General features: G+C 32.9%; 1 long non-coding RNA gene across 1 annotated transcript in view; it reads left to right on the top strand.

The window, feature by feature from the left end:
- The window catches only part of LOC124098929 (uncharacterized), a 29,556-nt gene extending 13,613 nt beyond the window's left edge, over positions 1–15,943 (top strand). The window contains exons 2-3 of the long non-coding RNA XR_006853746.2: positions 8,059–8,225; positions 13,089–15,943. This is a non-coding gene — a long non-coding RNA (uncharacterized LOC124098929). The remainder of the gene's footprint in view (positions 1–8,058; positions 8,226–13,088) is intronic.
- Positions 15,944–18,552: the final 2,609 nt, after the last annotated feature.

The raw sequence follows: 18,552 nt of genomic DNA, 5'->3' as shown, positions 1-18,552 counted from the left end.
GTGCAGGATTTTGATGAGATACCTCATAGTAATTTTATATAGAAAAACTGGTAAGCTTTGTGTGGGATAAAACATTTAGCTATATTTAACTTTCCCACAATGTGTGTGTGTGTGTGTGTGTGTGTGTGTACTTCAAAACATCACATCACACATAATAAATACATAGTTTTACATGTCAACTTAGAGTGTCATTAGGCTTGCTCTTGGTTTGGGTGTTTTTCTTCACATCTAGTTGGTTAATGTGATACCGGGCAAGAGTAATGTGAAAGAAAAGAAAATACTGTATTCAAAATACTTGCTTCTTTAACATTCAGGAAATGAAAAAGAAAGAGGGAAAGAAAGGAAGGAAAAGAAAAAGAAGAGTCTTATTTCTGCAATTCAACTCCCACACTGCTAGGCACATAATAAGCATTTAATATGTGAACATTCACTAAATTGATTATAAAACATAATATTTAGCTTTTTTTAAGCTTTTCTTCATAAAAACCTAAGTACAACAGCTAAGCATGAAACTTTATGATCTCTTCAACTGCCTGGGCTTTAATATGAAGGGAGCCACTTAATTTCTAATTGGAGTTAAGAAAAGAGATAGATTCTTTCTAAAATGCCATGAAGGTGCACCCTACAAGCTCAGGATCTAGTTCTCGAGAGACATCATCCAGTTTTCTACCACACAGAGACACTGGGCCAGATCAAACGAATTTTACCAATCTGTACTCAGGGACAGAGTGTAAAGCAGAGTGGAGCAAGGTTGGGGATATGGGGGGAGACTGGGGACAGGAGGTGGGATGGTTGGGGGGCTGGGAGGGGTTTCATCAGGACAGATAGGCCCATGGGGGCTGAGGTAGGGGAGGTTGTCCACTAAATTTAAACTTTTATGTTTCCATTTAACTCCAGTTTAGAAGTTACCCTTCTAAACCAAAGCAAAATGATTCTTTGAATATATAACACCAAACGGAAATATTGACTTCTGCTTTTTTTCATAAGGTCTCCCAAAATGTTCCCTTTCTTGTTATGTTGGACATTATGACCCAAGAGAAGCCATGCAAATCTTCAGGATGCCACCTGGTGTTCTTTGAACACATGATCTATTAAATTACCACTTAGAGACTGCTCTGTGTGTTCTATTTTGATTCACTTTATCTTTTTTTATAATTAATTTTTAATTTATATAAGACATCGGAATGCATTACAATTCTTATTACACGTATAGAGCACAGTTTTCATTTCTCTGATTGTATACAAAGCGTATTCACAGCAATTGGTGTCTTCATACATGTACTTTGCATAATAACATCCATCACATTCCATCATTGTTTCTAACCTCCTACTGCCTCCCTTCCCCTCCCACCCCTCTGCCCTATCTAGAATTCGTCTATTCCTCCCATGCTTCCTCTCCCTATCCCACTATGATTAGCCTCCTTATATCAGAGAAAACATTCAACATTTGGTTTCTTGGGATTGGCTAACTTCACTTAGCATAATCTTCTCTAACTCCATCCATCTACCTGAAAATGCCATGATTTTATTCTCTTTTATTGCTGAGTAATATTCCATTGTGCACGTATGCCACATTTTTTAATCCATTCATCTACTGAAGGGCATTTAATTTAGTTACACAGTTTAGCTATTGTGAATTGTGCTGCTGTAACATTGATGTGGCTGTGTCCCTTTAGTATGCTGTTTTTAAGTCCTTTGGGAATAGACTGAGGAGAGGGATAGCTGGGTCAAATTGTGGTTCCATTCCCAATTTTCCAAGAAATCTCCATACTACTTTCCATATTGGCTGCACCAGTTTGCAGTCCCACCAGCAGTGTATGAGTGTATCATTTTTCCCTCATCCTCACCAACACTTATTGTTGTTTGTCTTCATAATAGCTGCCATTCTGACTGGAATGAGATGAAATCTAAGATTCGCTTTATCTTTATGAAAGCATTATTATTATCCCTATTGCAGCAATGAGGAAACCAAGTCCCAGAGTGTTTGTTTCTCTGTTCCAAGGTTGGTTACCAGAATCTCTTGCTCCAAATTCTGTGCCCTTAAATAATTTACAGCCTCTCTCTGCACAAGAGTTCCAGGATTGAGACCTGGAAAAGGGAGGGCCAGATGAAGGCTCGGAGAACGCTTAGATGCTCTTAGAAAGATCCCAGTCCTCTCTTCCTTTTATTTCACTCAACACTGCTCTCTGCATTCTGGCTGCCCAAAACATTGTGTTCATTTTCTCTCTCTCTCTCTCTCTCTCTCTCTCTCTCTCTCTCTCTCTCAAATTATTAATTACTTAATTAAATCTTAATTAGGTATATATGATAGCAGAACACATTTTGATTCATTGTATATAATTGCATCACAACTTTTCATTTCTCTGATTGTACACAATATAGCATTGCACCTTATATTCAGTCATACATGCACTTAGGGTTGTGATGTCCATCTCATTCCACCATCTTTCCTTCCCTCATACCCCCACCCTAACCCGCCTTCCCCTTTGCCCAAAGTTTCTCCATTTTTCCCATGCTCTCCCCCCATTATGCATCAGCATTCACTTATCAGAGAGAACATTCAGCCTTTGGTTTTTTGGGATTGGCTTACTTTGCTTACCATGATATTCTCCAACTCCATCCATTTACCTGCAAATGCCATAATTTTATTTTTTAATGCTGAGTAATATTCCGTTATATATATATATATATATATATATATATATATATATATACATACCAAAGTTTCTTTATCCATTCATCTATTGAAGGGCATCTAGGTTAGTTCCATAGTTCAGCTACTGTGAATTTAGCTGCTGTAAACATTAATGTGGCCACGTTACCATAGTATGGTGTTTGTAAGTCCTTTGGGTATAAACCAAGGAGTGGGATACCTGGGTGAAATGGTGGTTCCATTCCAAGTTTTCTAAGGAATCTCCAAACTGCTTTCCAGTTTGGTTGCACCAATGTGCAGTCCCACCGGCAATGTATGAGTGTGTCTTTTCCTCCAAATCCTCACCAACACTGTTGTTTGTATTCTTGATAACTGCCATTCTGACTGGCGCAGGATGGAATCTTAGAGTAGTTTTGATTTGCATTTCTCTAGTTGCTAGAGATGTTGAACTTTTTTTATATATTTATTGATCGATTATGCATCATCTTCTGAGAAGTGTCTGTTCAGCTCTTTAGCCCATTTATTGATTAGGTTGTTTGCTTTTTTGAGTTTTAATCCTGGAGATTAGTGCTCTATCAGACTTGCATGTGGCAAAAATTTGCTCCAAAAATGTAGAATCTCTCTTCACCTCGTTGACTGTTTCTTTTGCTGAGAAGAAGGTTTTTATTTTGAGGCTATTTTCTCATAATGATGCTATTTTTGCTTCTTTGATCCTCAGCCTGTGGGGCCGGAGAGGAGGCAGGATCAGTCTTTGCTTTTCTGCTGCTTACAGATTTTGCTCTATCACTTTACCTGCTGCACCTCCCCCCCCAAAAAAAAATTCTCCCTAGAATCGTGGCTTCCAGAATCCCATGTTTTCAGCCTGATCATCATCCACATATTCTTGAACCCATGCTTGACCATCCCCTGGTCATTCCCCTTTCCCACTTAGGCACTTTCCCTAAATCCTTACCTTCCTGGTGAAATCAATATAAACATCAGTGATTCTTCCCCAAATCTGACCCCTCCTTTCCTTCACCTGCTCTTCATTATTGGTTTTGAATTCCACCTTGTCTGACCCACTCATTCCCTCTATCATATCCTGGACCCTCTCATTATCATTATCTTCCATTGCTAATGTCAATTTTAGGTATCTCACCCTCTGTCGGCCTTTGTCCTTGGTCATTCCTTCTGTCACCCAATTTTTGGGTGTGCCAAGTTTCAATCCTGATAATTTTTGATTGTGTTAAATTTCCATTGCTCCTGACCCACCACATTGTTCCTTGTTTTTCTCTTTATTCAGCTTTTGTCCATGGCCCACTATTGTAGTCAGTCTCTTGAAGATACCTTCAACTCGCTCATCCCTCTTTTCCTTTGTCTTAGTTTCCTTTTAACAATCCAATTCTTCATTCTGTGGTGAAACTAGCAAAGGCTGGAGAACCTGTGGCTCCACTGGCTAGCGTCACTGAACTCATGACCTCCCAAGTGCAGGTGGACGCTGGAGCTGCCTGGTGAAGTTGCTGCCAGTGGCTGAACAATCCACATATCCACTTTCCTCAGGAATGATTTCACGTCTTCATTTCTCTCCTCAAATCCCCAACTCTTCTCCTCATCTTCTTCTCTACTGATGCTGCTGCTTCCTGTTTCATGGAGGAAATAGGTTCAGAGACACTTCCTCCACAAACACCCTCCCAGCACCACTGGTGGGCTTGGCTCACCTGTGCCCAAGTGAGTGCAGCCCACACTCCCACCCAAAGCAAGCCCCTCACTTGGTTCTAGATGCTCAGTCTCAGTCACTGTGCAAGCTGCTTATTCCCTGTGTCAGCCTCTATTCTCTCTGCTAGATCATTCTCATCAGCATAAAACTCTGAAGGGATGCCTCTCTACAAAAGGAAGCCTCCTCCCTGGCCCCAGCTGTCAATGCTCTGTTTTTCATTGTTCTTATGGCCAGACTCCTCACTGCCATTAGTTTGTGTTCACTGTCCCCCTCCACTTGGAATCTTTTCCCAGTAGAATTTTATTTCCACCACCTGTTGAAACCACCTTTATCAATGTCAACCAGAAGGCTTTTAATGTCTCCCATTGTCATTCCAATGACTTAACTTCTGCCTTCTGAAATTCCAGCATCAAGGCTCATCAAGGCTCATCAAGGCTCAGCCCCCACCTAACAGGAGCATTTGGGAACCTATCAATTTTGTGTTCGGATCGGATGTGTTCCTCACAGTCCTTATCTGTAATTATGAAATTCAAGCTGCTCAGAAAACTGAAATGTTTTTTGTAACTCATGACAGCAAAACCAGATCTGAATACTGTAGATTCTTTATTTAACCTACTCAGTGGTGATGCTGATAACATAACGACATAGAAAACTGCTGTAATTGATAGCAAAGTCAAGCCTCAGACCCTCCTTGGAGGTGTTACATAATATACAGTTTATGCAGAAGAGCACATCAAGCCCCAAGGAATCTAGAAAAACAGTTATGGACCTGGAGTAGAAATCTAAGATTGCATTCAGGAAGATAAATTTATTTGTAACTAGGCATGTTTTGATCATATATGAGTTTACAATACAATGTTATTTTATGGGAATGAAAATAAACATTGGTTTTATGTTTATTTATATCAAATAACATCTTTAAGATATTATATATCTTAATTTTGCATGAAACATGTAATTTCTAGTTATTGTATATAATTTAGGTAGATAATAATAAATAAACTTGTCAGAATCTTCATAAAACATCTGCTTCAAACAGTAATACTTGGAGAATTATTATTTATTCCTAAAGGGGAAAATATCTATAGAACTATAATTGTGTTTTTGTATAAAAACAAAGTAATTTTGTTAAGCATATGATATTATTCAATAAAATATTTTGTTGTCATTTAAATTTACAGTATAAAATGCAAAATCATAAATGAGAACTTCAGTTGCTCTATTCAGCAGGCACATTAATCTGGCTACTTTCCATAGTGCTACAAATATTAGCCCTTTTAAATTGTCAAATTGTCTATATAATAGGCAATAATATAATCTACATTACAGATAAAGAAAGCAAGAAAAGAAAGGGTAAATAACTTGCCCAATGTTATTCATGTTGAAAATAGATTTGGTTCAAAATAATATGTATATCCATTGTCCTAATCCAAAGCTAATGGGGCCACAGTAACCCACGAATACTGTTATTTTAAAATAATTTGACTTAAAATAATTTCAGATGTAAATTACAATTTGCATGTTAGATCTATTAACTGTGAAATCAAAACTAAAATTGTGTGATTTTTTTGTATTCTCAGTGAATAAAACTGGTCATTGTACACTTTCAAATCATAACATTACTTCTCAGTTAAAAGACATACAGAAATGATGCAGATACCAATGCCATGACAATAAATTGGGACTAAAGAAACTTCTTCCATCAATTGACAAATGTACAATTATGTTTTAACCATACTACTATTGAGTAAAACTAATTTTTTTAAATTATTTAAAGTTACATGGGTAGTAATTAAGATATTTTAAAAATTATTTTAAAAGGGGTACATTTTTATATCTCAGCAATAATCCTTTATTTGTTGGGGAACCTAATTGGAATAGAAGACAGATATGAAACAAATATTCATGTGTGTGCTTTCATATGTTTTTCTCTTCAATTTTTTACATTGAAAAATTTCTAACCATAGAAAATTTAAGAGTAGTCATTATTAATATTCACATACATTCCACTCATATTCATTAGCATTTTGCAATCTTTGATTGCTGAGCCATTTAAAAACAAGTTGTAGATATTATCACTTATCAATTCCCTAAGTCTTTGGAATGCATTTCCTAAGAATGAGGATATATTCTTGTATAGCTATAATATAATGATTATATCAAAACATTTAACAATGATGCATAAAGTTTTTGTATTAATAATAATTTTATATCATTTTCAAATTTTCCCAGTAAGATCTTTTATGAGCTTTTGTTTGTATATTTATTTATTACTTTTTTAGCTAGTGTCCAATAAACATTGTGTGTAGAATTTAATTGTCAGGTCTCTTTAGTCTTCTGAAATCTAGAACAGTCTTCTGGCATTGTTTTCCTTCGTGACATTGAGATTTTGAAGACTACCTACATGTTAGTTATTTTGAAAAATATTCCCATATCTGTATTTCTCAAATTATTTCTTGATTAAACATTTTTGGAATAAATTCTATAGTGTTATTATGTATTTCCTCATGGTATCATATCAGGAGGTATATAATGTCACCTTGCTCCATAATTGGTGACACTCAGTTTGATTGATTGGTTAAAGTGGTGTCTACTTTAGTTAAGAAATCAGAGTTACAACTCATTGGTAGTGCACTTTCATAGCATTCATGAGGTCCTGAGATTGATTCCACGTACAACAAATGTTAAAGAGATTTTGCATCACTATGACCAAAAGACATGACAAGAACAACATAGAGGAGGAAAAACCTATTATGTCTCATGGTTTCAGAGGTTCAGTCCATTGTTAGCTGACTCCAAAGTTCTTGGCCCTAGGTAAAGTAGAACATCAAGGTGGAAGTGGGTGGTGGAGAAAGAAAGCTCAGGACATGAGGGAAGGAAGGAAGTTTTTCAAACAGGAAATGATGAACAAGAGAATCTTGTAACATCGGGAAGGAAGAATAAATAGGAGAAATATGAGTATATACAAGGGATTTTATATAGTGGTTTTTGAAACAAAAATTACAATGCTATGGGACACTCAAAATAATAGTATTTAAAAGAAAGGTAAAGGAATTGAAGCAGAAGTAAGGTGTCCACACTTCACTCAAAGTGGTAAATGTTGATACTTACACAACAGTCTCCTGACTTTGAGGACACACCTGTATATATTAATAGAAAGAACAGTCAACTAGGAAATTATGCAAAGAGGTGGACTTGAAAGCACTCTAATTATTGCAAGATGATTGGAGGAGAGGGTAGTGTTTTCAAATAAATGGTGCTGGGACAACTGTATACACACACTCAAAAGAAATTAAAGCAGTTATTTTAATTTTTGAATCTTAGTGTAGCAGGTTAAAATACTTATCCAATGGTTTATATTTTGCTTGACAATCATGTGTTTTATAAATCAGCAAATAATTACCTGGACTTTCTATTTCTTTAAAAATATCAGAAAATCGATTAATTCTCACATGACAACAGTTGGTAGGTGCAGAACATAGGGCCACCTCTTTTAAGTGAGTGTTGGAGTTTTCAGGTTTCCCACACTCACTTGGGAATTTGTTAGTGAATTACCACAGGTTGTCTCAGAGAGATTCTATGACTCTGTTATCCTTGGGGAAAATATTAGTTGATCTCTCCATCAATTTGCATAACAGAATACATGAATGAAAAAAATTGTAAATTCTCTTTACTCACCTCAACTAATAAATGGTAAATATTTCTTCAGCTTGAAGATGGAGCCCAAGACTAAAGGATTAAAACAGCAGCAACAGCAGCATAAGAAACTTCTGGAAGCCATGCTTTCTCAGGATTCCTTTGAGTCCATCCACAGCCCTACCCCATCTGTAACAGAAGAAGTCATTGACAAGGAAGATGATGCAATGGAGTTGCTGGGTAACTTTAAAAATTAATAATTTATCTCTTTCTTTTTTTTCCTCTTGTATTGTAAAGTATGCAGTGGTTAAGAGGTTTTTAACAAAGTTTTGAATAATTTGTCATAGGAAAAAGAGAACATTTAAACATATTCATTAGATTAGACTTTCATGAAGTTAAATGTAAGAACCAAATTGAAATCAGCTAAGCATGTGAAATATTTATTAGACTGTATTTTGTGCTTTGTATATGCAGCACTTTGCCTTCTGATACTTAATCAAGCTTTATTGTGTGTGCAACTGTGATAAAAATTCAAGTCTGTCTGCTTTATTCTCTGATTATAATTCCCTTGATCACACCTATTATCCTTAATATATATCCAAAGTACACATTTTAGTCCTCATCTCAAAATGTCCCTCTGTTATTTTAAGGATGCTTTAGAAAAAAATAGAATAAAGTTGAAACAGGCAGTTAGTAAATTAGTGTTTTATGTGTTCCATAAATGACAGGAACATTTGCAGAGTTTTTAAAGTCTCTTCAGGGTCATTACTTTCATGAAAACTATTAATCTTGTATATATAGAATATCTTTTTATATGTCTTAGTGAAGCATATGTATGTTTTGCTCCTGTATAAATTTCTCTTATTTATTCATTTATTGTGGCACAAGGGATTGAACCCAGGGCCTTGTGCATGCTAGGCAAATGCTGTACCACTGAAATACACCCCTAACTCCCCAACATATAGGTAGTTTTTAAATTGAGCCTCACTTTAGAAAATCATTTTTTCAAAAGAAGAAAATGAAATTTTATTTTAGAGAGTTAGCCATTTGTAACACAATGTGTTTTTAATTCAGTGATATCAGTTTGTCCATATAAATATTTAAAACAATTTCTGAATTTTTTGTGACAAGATACTACTATATTTAACTGGAAAGAGAAAAATAAGGTAATACTTTGAAAGCTTCACATAAGTTTTACATATAAAATATGGAGTCCCAGGGGGAAAAAGAAATGTTCTAAAGATAGTTTTTTCTAAATCACATTTCTTAATTTAAAGTGTCAATGGTAGTAAAGTAGTTTCATTTTAATAAATGATGCATGTCTCCATATTTAGACTTCAGAGGTGTTACATAGTCAATAATGGCAGGTTCAAAATGGTTTCTGGTATAATAACTGCATTAGTTCCACCATTAGGGAGACTGTATAGTGGCATTTTTACTACATGCAATTAATAATCTTTCTTTTTCTTTTTTTTTTTTGCATTTTTAAAGCAATTAAGTCTTTCTCCTCACCTATAAATCATTAGTGTGGTAGATGTGCCAGATGTAGTCACAGTATCTGCATTCAACTTCCATTCAACATTCAATAAACATTTACTGAGCACTTATGTGCTAGGCTGGGCTTGGTCCCGGGGATATAAAAATAAAATAATAATTGTCTGTTTGCAGGAACTTTGCACTCAAAGCACTCAAAATAAAATGTAAATACATCACTCTAGTGGTGTTTTCTACCTGCAATAATTAAGCTAAGCACCCACTTGCATATAAAGGTGATATTTAATCCAGAAGTGAGGGACAGTGATCAGAGAATGTGTCTTAGACATGCTGATGCCCCTGGTTAGTCCTGAAGGACAAGTAGGAATAAGATTATTGGGTGTCGTGTTGTCATTGCTCTTGTAGGTTTGTTCACAGAGATATGGGCTCTTTTGTGACAGGTCCTCTGTTTTGGTCAGTAACAGTGAGGGGGGATGAGAACAAGGGATTCTTGAATGAGACACAGGTTTCTTCTCAGTGCTGGTATCCCCTACATCTCAGCTGCTCTGTTATGACATTTCTTGTTTTCCAACTAGAGGATTGGGTTTTGGAGAATATGTAATGATAAGCAATTCATAATTGTCCTTTGTTAATTCTTTTTTTTTGTTTCATTTAGACATTTTAGTCTGTGTACTGAGCAAGTTTAATATTTAAGTTTGGACTTTCTCTTTGTAATCCCACACATCTCAGCAGAGGTTAGTGGTGGAAGAATAATGTTGGTTTCTAAGTTATAAAGTTTCCCTGTGATAACATGGAATTGTCTAAGTCCACTGGACTATTCTACAAATAGTACCATGTACATTTTCTTAGTTTTGAAACTGTTTGTAGAGTAACATGCAAAATACAAATGTTAAGTTCTTGAAAATTTAGGTGATATCAAATTTTAGGACATAGGACTATTGTAAGATGCAAGAGAGACATTTGGTATTTCAAATATCTTTTTGAATCTATGATATGTTGTAGAATGAGTATGCTAAAACTTATGTGTTTTTAAGGGTTTAACTTGTTATGTATATCAGGATATAACTGGCTAAAATTTTATTTATCATGCATGGGAAGCACTCTGTAAACCTTATGAGGTAATGCATAAGTCAAAGGTATAATTATTACCTAATATTAATATAAACAATGATTATTCCTCAATAAAATAGTTTGATATAAAGGGAAACATTTTTTACTTGTTCTAGTAGATATTAGTAAAACTGGTGATTCTTGTTTCAGCCATGAAAATATCTAGCATTATTAATATATTATTGATTAATAGTTAATTACTCAGTTGTTTAATTGTATATATGTGGATTTCTTTTTTAACTGTTTTAGGTATATGAAAATATTATATATGGCATCTATAAGTTTTAAAATAGAATAAGTGTTCTCTGTAAGATTGTTTTAAATACTGTCTATAAATGCATAGTACAAAAGTAGGTTAATATAATATTAATGCTACCTATCAGGTAATAAAATAGCCAAACTTGTAGAATTTTAATACACAACAGTTTTAAACACCTTGGAAATTGGTTCTGTAATTATGAGACATTGAATAATATATCTGACATGTAACCTCAAACTATGTAGTTCTCAACCACAAATGCAAAACATTCTTAAATATTTATGTTGGCAATTAATGGCCACAATGAGTAAAATATTTTACTAAGAATTTTTCTTAAAAATTATTAAAATCTAGACAGGCATGGTGGTGCACGCCCATAATTCCAGTGATTCAGGAGGCTGAGGTAGGACAATCACAAGTTCAAAGACATCCTCAGCAACTTAGAAAGACCCTAAGCAACTTAGTGAGACCTTATCTCAAAATATAAAAAAAATAGAAAAGGCTAGGGATGTGGCTCAGTGGTTAAGTGCCTCTGGGTTCAATGCCTGGTACCAATTTTTTAAAAAAGATGTATTGAAATCAGTTTTTTTGAAAATATGGTGAAAAGGTGTCATGATAGAAAAAAAAAAGTAATTTATAAAAATTATATTTATTCCATTCTTCTTAAAGAAAATTTTGAGGGGCTTCATTAGTTTAAAAGATTTTTCAGTTTGTAAATATGAGCCCATTTTTATTACATTGCATGAATTTATCATCTTATTCTAGTTGAAACTCAAATAGCTATTATGTGTTTGATTTTTTTCCATGTGATTTATTCTGATTTTTATTCATTTTTTAAATCCTCAGAATTATATTTGACAGATATAACTAGCTTTCTACAGATTTTAGTATGAAATATTACTTGTAAAAATTTTTAGGCTTTCTTATAATTGGTGCTGAGGCATATATCTAAAAGTCACATTCCAGATATGCTTAAAAATAAAAACATTGGTCATGCTTTATGCTTTCCATCCTTAGCTCATAGTTATATAAAACTAAAATTATATTGCCAACCCAAATAAAGTTATTACAAACAGATATCACTTGTTTTAAAATGAGTAATCATGAACAGTTTATAATTATACTGATTATTTTGCTGAATGTCGTCATTGAATTTCTGTAACCTCAGTATCATGCCAAATTTTGTAAAATAAAAACTAAATTTGTTAGAGGGACTCATTACCTTAAGGCATTCTTTTGGCAAATTGTTTTACATCCTGATCAACCTTCTAGAAAAAGAATATTCACTGTTGTTTTTTTAAATCAAAGACCCCTTAAAACAAAAAGCTCCCCATCCTTGCAAATTAAGAACACACGTTTCACCTAGTGAAAAATGAATGCTTTTTCTCAATGATGTCAAAATACAAAAAGGAAGGGGACCCTAAATGTTTTCTGAAAAATTATCTATGTATGTATGTATGTATGTATGTTTGTATGTATGTATGTATCTATCTATCTATGTATGTATCTATCTATCTATCTACGTATCTATCTATGAGTCTGTCTATAATTTAAGGTATATAGAACACTCTGAAATACAGAGTACCATACAAATGCACTTTTGTCAATTTTTTTTTTCTTTTGAGTATTGATGAATAGAACTCTCAGGATGACAAAAAAGTTGTCACTTTAAAATGAGGATTAAAAATTCTTGACAAAAGTCTGAAGATTTTGAAAAATTAAATCTGTGTATGCTTCAATATTGTCCATAAGATTGCTTAAAATACTATATGTAAAGTTATTCAATAGAATACAAAAATGATTTAATATAGAATTAGTACATAGTGGAGAATAACATACCCCAACATTTGTTGTTTTAAGATATAACAAATTTTTAAGAACCACTGAAGTTAGTGCTCTAAATCTCAGATACTGATAAAATAACTTCCTAATTACCTCAATCTGACTAGGTCTCATCTTGAAATATATGATATTCTAAAAAATTCCAGTAATTATTGTGACTGTTGATGACCACAGTTAACCAGATTATTGAAAATCTACACATGTATTTTTTTTTTTTTTACTTTTCACTAAATCAATCTGCATAGTTGAAAAAAATAGGACTTTATGAAGATGTATGAAAATATCTTTCACATGCTAAATAGTGTTTTATCCTGGTAAGCCTGTGTGTTACAGTAACAGTCCTGTGAAATGTTCCTCACTACAGAGTTTTCACTTATGTTTCTGAATCCTAACTTCAGCTGTTTTTGGTGCCATCTCTGCCTGCACAAATGCCAAGTGAGTGCAGCTTGAAGTGTGGCCTTTGAGGAGCTGAACATGGCCCTGTGCTTGCCTTGCCATAATCCAATGATGACATTTGAGAAAATCCATTCAAACACATTCATTCAGTAAGTATAATGCACCTGCTCAGTAAATTGCACTAGTTCATACTAACATATAATACTGGTAATACTGCATCTTATGTTTTCTAATAACCATGACCTCTTTGGGGTTTGAGAAGAGGGTGAAGAGTGGGAATGTTTTTCCCATTGAGACCCAAATAAATTGTAGTTTTCTGACAGCTCTCAATTGTTCTGTTCATTCACTTACTCACTCATTCATCCATTCACAGACTTATTAATTTCTTAAATGTGTAACTCTCACCTCCAGAATAACGATCATTATGTTTATGGGAGTCCAAATTTGAACAAACATGGAAGTTTTGACTTCAGGAAGGTGATTTTTAAGATTTGTTTTCCTTCCAAATCATCTGGGGGGTTCATTTAAGTACATTGTCCAGTCGTCCCTGCCCCCATTTTTTTGATTCATTAGATTTGGATACAGCCCATCAATCTACATTTTTTTTCTACAGGAATGTCCTCCTCCCTTTCTGTAGATTCCATTGCAGGGGATCTGTAGAGCATTCAGGAACCCTAACCTAGTATTTATATTCAGTGAAAATTTTCGTTAGATATAATGTACTGGAAGTGAGGAGGATATTAGAAAGTCTATTTTTTTTTTTTTTTTTTAACAAAAGATCATGAAATAGAGGTTTCTGAGTTAACTAAGCTCTTCCAAAGCTGTTCTGGAAACAATGAAGTTTTGCTCTCAAACTTTCACTAATGTAGTTTACATCACCTTTTTCTCTTGCTGATATATTTTTACAAGATCATTTGCTTATAGTAGAGGAGTTATAAAAGTTATAAATGATTCTAGCATAAACCTGAGAAAATTTTTTCTTTCTTATTCGATTTTATCATCAGATCATATTAAAACCTTACCATGTTTACTGTGCTTTTCTTACATGTGACTCAGCCGCCCTCCTCATAGCCTTTTAGATGGACTTCTGCTTGGCATTGTTTTCATTTTCCATCCTATTCATTCTTTAATTCTGTTTCTTGTCAACAGAGGATCAGAACATTTGCAAATATAACCAAGGTTTGGAGGTAGAGATTGCCCTTTAAATAAATATAATAGCTCATCGTATTAAATGATTTACTTTTATGGAGTTTAATAAGAAATGTTGGGTTTTTTTTCCCTGTAAGTTTGTTTTCCAATGGTAAAAGTAGATTAATGTTCATAATTAAATCAATAATTTACAAATAAAACCTAAACCCATAAACAAAATCTTGCCAATGTCCCTTCATCTCAACTGTATACCGGGTGAAAATTTCTTTATTTGCGAGATAGCTGTTTGTAATATATTTGTAGTTAGTAGAGTTTCTTATTTTAATATATATATTTATCATTTTGAATAAGTTACATATTGACTCATAGCAATGATAATATGCTTTACATGTTTATGCTACTTTTCACTGAGTATTTTGGCAAAGCTGGGGGGCCACTGTGTGATGTGGTCTTTGTGGCCTGTGGTCAAAGCACTGGGCTAAAATTCTAAGACCCAAGTCCAGCCTTCATCCTTTCTCTGCTAGTTTTAACATCTGAGCTACAAGTAATTACTTTTAGTACACTAGTAACAACTTATGACTCTCATACTCCAAAAGAAAAATGTTATACTGATAACATTCCCTGAAATGTTATTAATTTTGGAGGTTGAATAGTCCCTGAAAGTGCTATTACTTTTTTTCTTTTTGTCATGGCTAACAGGAATATTGAAAAAATGATGCTAGATTTTATGCAAAAAAATGCTTTCTTTCAAATAAATTGATATTCCCTAACCCACCTACATTTCAGGTAGATACAAGCAGAAGAACAAAAGAGTTCCTTTAACTTTGTGCAATTGCCTACTGAGAGTAAAAATTTATGTTTCTTAGGATATAGTGAAAGAGTTGGAGAGAAAGCAGGTGAAGCTATAAATGTATTTGCCTGCCAAAATATGTAATAAGTCAGTACGAAGTACTCCATCTCATTTTTTAACATGGATATTTAAACAAAGGTAGACATTTATGTGATTTGGTTTTGGTGTGGAGCAAATTACTCTCCTGTCTTTAATTTTCTTGCTTATAAATGTATAATTTGTAGGAGAAAATAAAAATGTTTTGTGCCTATCCATGTGTCGATACGAAAAAAGTAGAAGTTGGGGAAGGAATAAGAGGAGGAGATACATAAAAACTAGAAATTTGTACTCTATGTTTATATGCTTCTGTGTAAATAAAGTCATAAATGTGTTGAAAATATTTAAGCTTTAAAATTATATTGGTATTATAATATATTGATATATGCTTTCCAATTATATTGATAAATTATATTGATATTATAATATTATATTGATATTCGCTTTCCAATTATATTGATACATAAGTACATATTTGAAGTAGCACAATTATGATGGTTCTACATTAATACATTGTATAAGCAAACCAGTGTTAAATATTGTTAGGGTTTTGTTTCTTTTGAAATAAACTTGCCCTTTATACATATTTAATAAAAAGGTGATGTTGTATTTCAAGATTATTTGTTTAGCTACGTTAATGTTTTTCATATAATTTAGACAAATCTGAATTTTAATGTAAGAGACATTTGAAATGGTGCAAAGTCTTAATTTTATTATATTTTTTCTTGGTTGAAAATGTGCAAAGGAAGTGTAATTAATTCAGCAATTATTTGCAAATTAACATCAAATTCAATAGTTATTAAAGATATTATATGGATCTTACTTAATTGTTTAAAGTGATTGTATAAATTATAGGCATTTGTTTAGATTTTTATATATGACAATATCATTGACAACTTTCTCATCATCTCTGAATGGAAATGTTAAAATTATCGAAGCTGAATACTTGAATATGCATTCACAAAAGAGTGGCCACAAAACTTGCCAGTTATTTTCATCATCTGAGAAACAGTATCTTTTTTGATAAAACTAATTCAAATCTTTTAATATATATTTTATTAACACATTTTTAAAATTCCAAATGTCTAAACTGGTCCTATGTGTGAATTTCTTTTGGAGTGAAAATATGTTTTTGTTTTCAAATGTCTTATATTCTATTATTTCAGAGAGAAATATACTTAGCAATAGTGAATGTATGTTTTTTTTTTTTATCACTCTAAGTCTTTTAAATAGAAGAATACTAAGGAGTACAAAAGGAAAGAGATTACAATGTTCTAGTGGAGATAAATTAATTCTCACAATTTTAATGTGTTTTTCAATTTTTTGGTTTGGTTGGGACAAAAGAGAATTTAACTCCTGTGTTAATATAGGATGAGCTTGCTTGTATTAGAATGAAAACTTATGGAAATATAACATAAAATTTCTTTAAAATTCATCTTTTCAGGAATTTCTAGGAGTTTACTGGTTTAACAGTTTTTCTTCTCATAAGTTCTGTCAAGTTTACTTTTTAATTACTGACATTTAGAAAGGACTGTGTGTTTTAAAACTTTAATGTAGAGTAATATTAATACAGTAAAACAAAATTAATATTAATTATCTTACAAAATTAATTTTGTAGAAACACTAAATAGCAGAATGTTAAAATTGATAACAGCATGAGCTTTATTTGTAGATACATAACCCTTGTTTCATATTTCATCAGTGATTCTAATCTATGACTTGAGGATAGTAACTTTCTTCCTGCAGATATCAGACATCAGAAAAATGGGAGTAATAAAAATATTTAGTGAGTTTTGTGAAGATTAGGTAAAATAAACCATAGATAGTTCAATCTGATGTTCTTACCTTCTCTTTATGGACTTTTGACATTTATGATCTGAAACTTTCTTTAATAGCATTGTTAGTATTTTGGTGGCTGAGTTGAGGACATATTTTATAGAAATTAATTTAAGATAGGAAACATATCTCTGTTTGCCTAATACAAAAGGGCCAAATAAGCTCTAAGCAACTCAGTTTTGATAAGGAAAATTGAGAATGTGGGAGGTGTTATTCTCCACATAAAAATTTTTAACTGAGAGAAAGAAAATCCTAAGATCATACATTAAAAAAGAGAGAGAGAAAATAAAATCAAAATCCCAAAAGCAATTTCCTTTTCCAATGAAGTTTAGATTATTTGCTAATGGAACTATTCCTTTTTCAGTCAAGAAGCAAATATGATTGTTTCTTTAGAAATGCTGTCTTTCTTAAAACACTCTTGCTTACCATAAAGAATAATGCCATTATAATGTATACATTTATGAATTTTTTATTGACTTCCTAACATACATTATTGCTTGCTCTAGTAACCAGGGATTTGTAATATCTCAGTATAAAAAATGAAGGAAACAAAACAAAGCAAGAAATGTTATATGTGCCCATTATTAATCTTCTAATAGCATTAATATCTTAACATTCTTAGTACCCTTTGCATTCCAGTGTTCAGATGCTTATGTGATCAGGTTGGTTTCATTGTTTGCTTTCTCTCTCTCTCTTTATTTTGAAGCTGTATGTGTCTACATTGCCCAGGTTCATCTCAAATTTCTAGCCTCAAGCAATCATCTCACCTCAGCCACCTACAGGCAAACATCATGCTACTTGGCTGATTTCATTGTTTATTTCCTTCTTGACAAGCAAAAACTTTTAGAAATTTGAACAAAGAACTTATGCTTTCTTGCCAAACTGTTGGCATAAGTAAGTCATTATAAGCTAATTTGAAGGCCTTTTTAATATCAAAATTTCTGTAGCTAAATTTCCTTTAAAATAATATTTAGTTGTGGTTATTAAAAGATAGGTATTCATGTTAAAGAGCATGAAAATACAGAGGTCAAAAATGAACAAATAAATATTACCATGTAATAATTATTCTTCATGTTTTATTGATGTTTTTAGATTTTTAATATAGTATGAATATAAAATAACATTAATATTTCTAATACACTATTCACTATACTAGGTGCTTTCTGTACCCTACTTAGCAATCACAAAAATGCCATCGAGCAGGAAATCTTTTTATCTTTATGCCACAGACAAGGAAAAAAGTTCCTTGAGGAACAAAATTTACCCATGTTACATAGTTGTTATTAAAGAATCAGTTAACTAAACCTGAACAATTAAATACTAACTATGCAGCAGTGCACATTAAATACACATATATGATAAGCAAAGTTTTTATGATAAACAAACTCATGATAAACTTTTAGAAGTTAACATCTGCACCTAGTCATCAGAATGGCCGACTGGTCTCTTTCCATTAAACAATTTTGAAATTAGACAAAACATATGAAATCAACTTTTCAGGCACTTGATGAAAGACTCAGCAGAAGGCTTCATCCTCCAGAGGAAGGATATGAGTGATCTGAGCCCTTCATTTCACCCTCACTTTCTTCGTGACA

The sequence above is a fragment of the Marmota monax genome, unplaced genomic scaffold (genome assembly GCF_021218885.2).
Source record: "Marmota monax isolate L192 unplaced genomic scaffold, Marmota_monax_Labrador192_F-V1.1 WCK01_AAM20220418_F8-fsc00679, whole genome shotgun sequence".
Taxonomy (NCBI): Eukaryota; Metazoa; Chordata; class Mammalia; order Rodentia; family Sciuridae; genus Marmota; species Marmota monax.
Note: the sequence above shows the minus strand (reverse complement) of the source record. Positions and strands in the feature narration are given on the sequence as shown.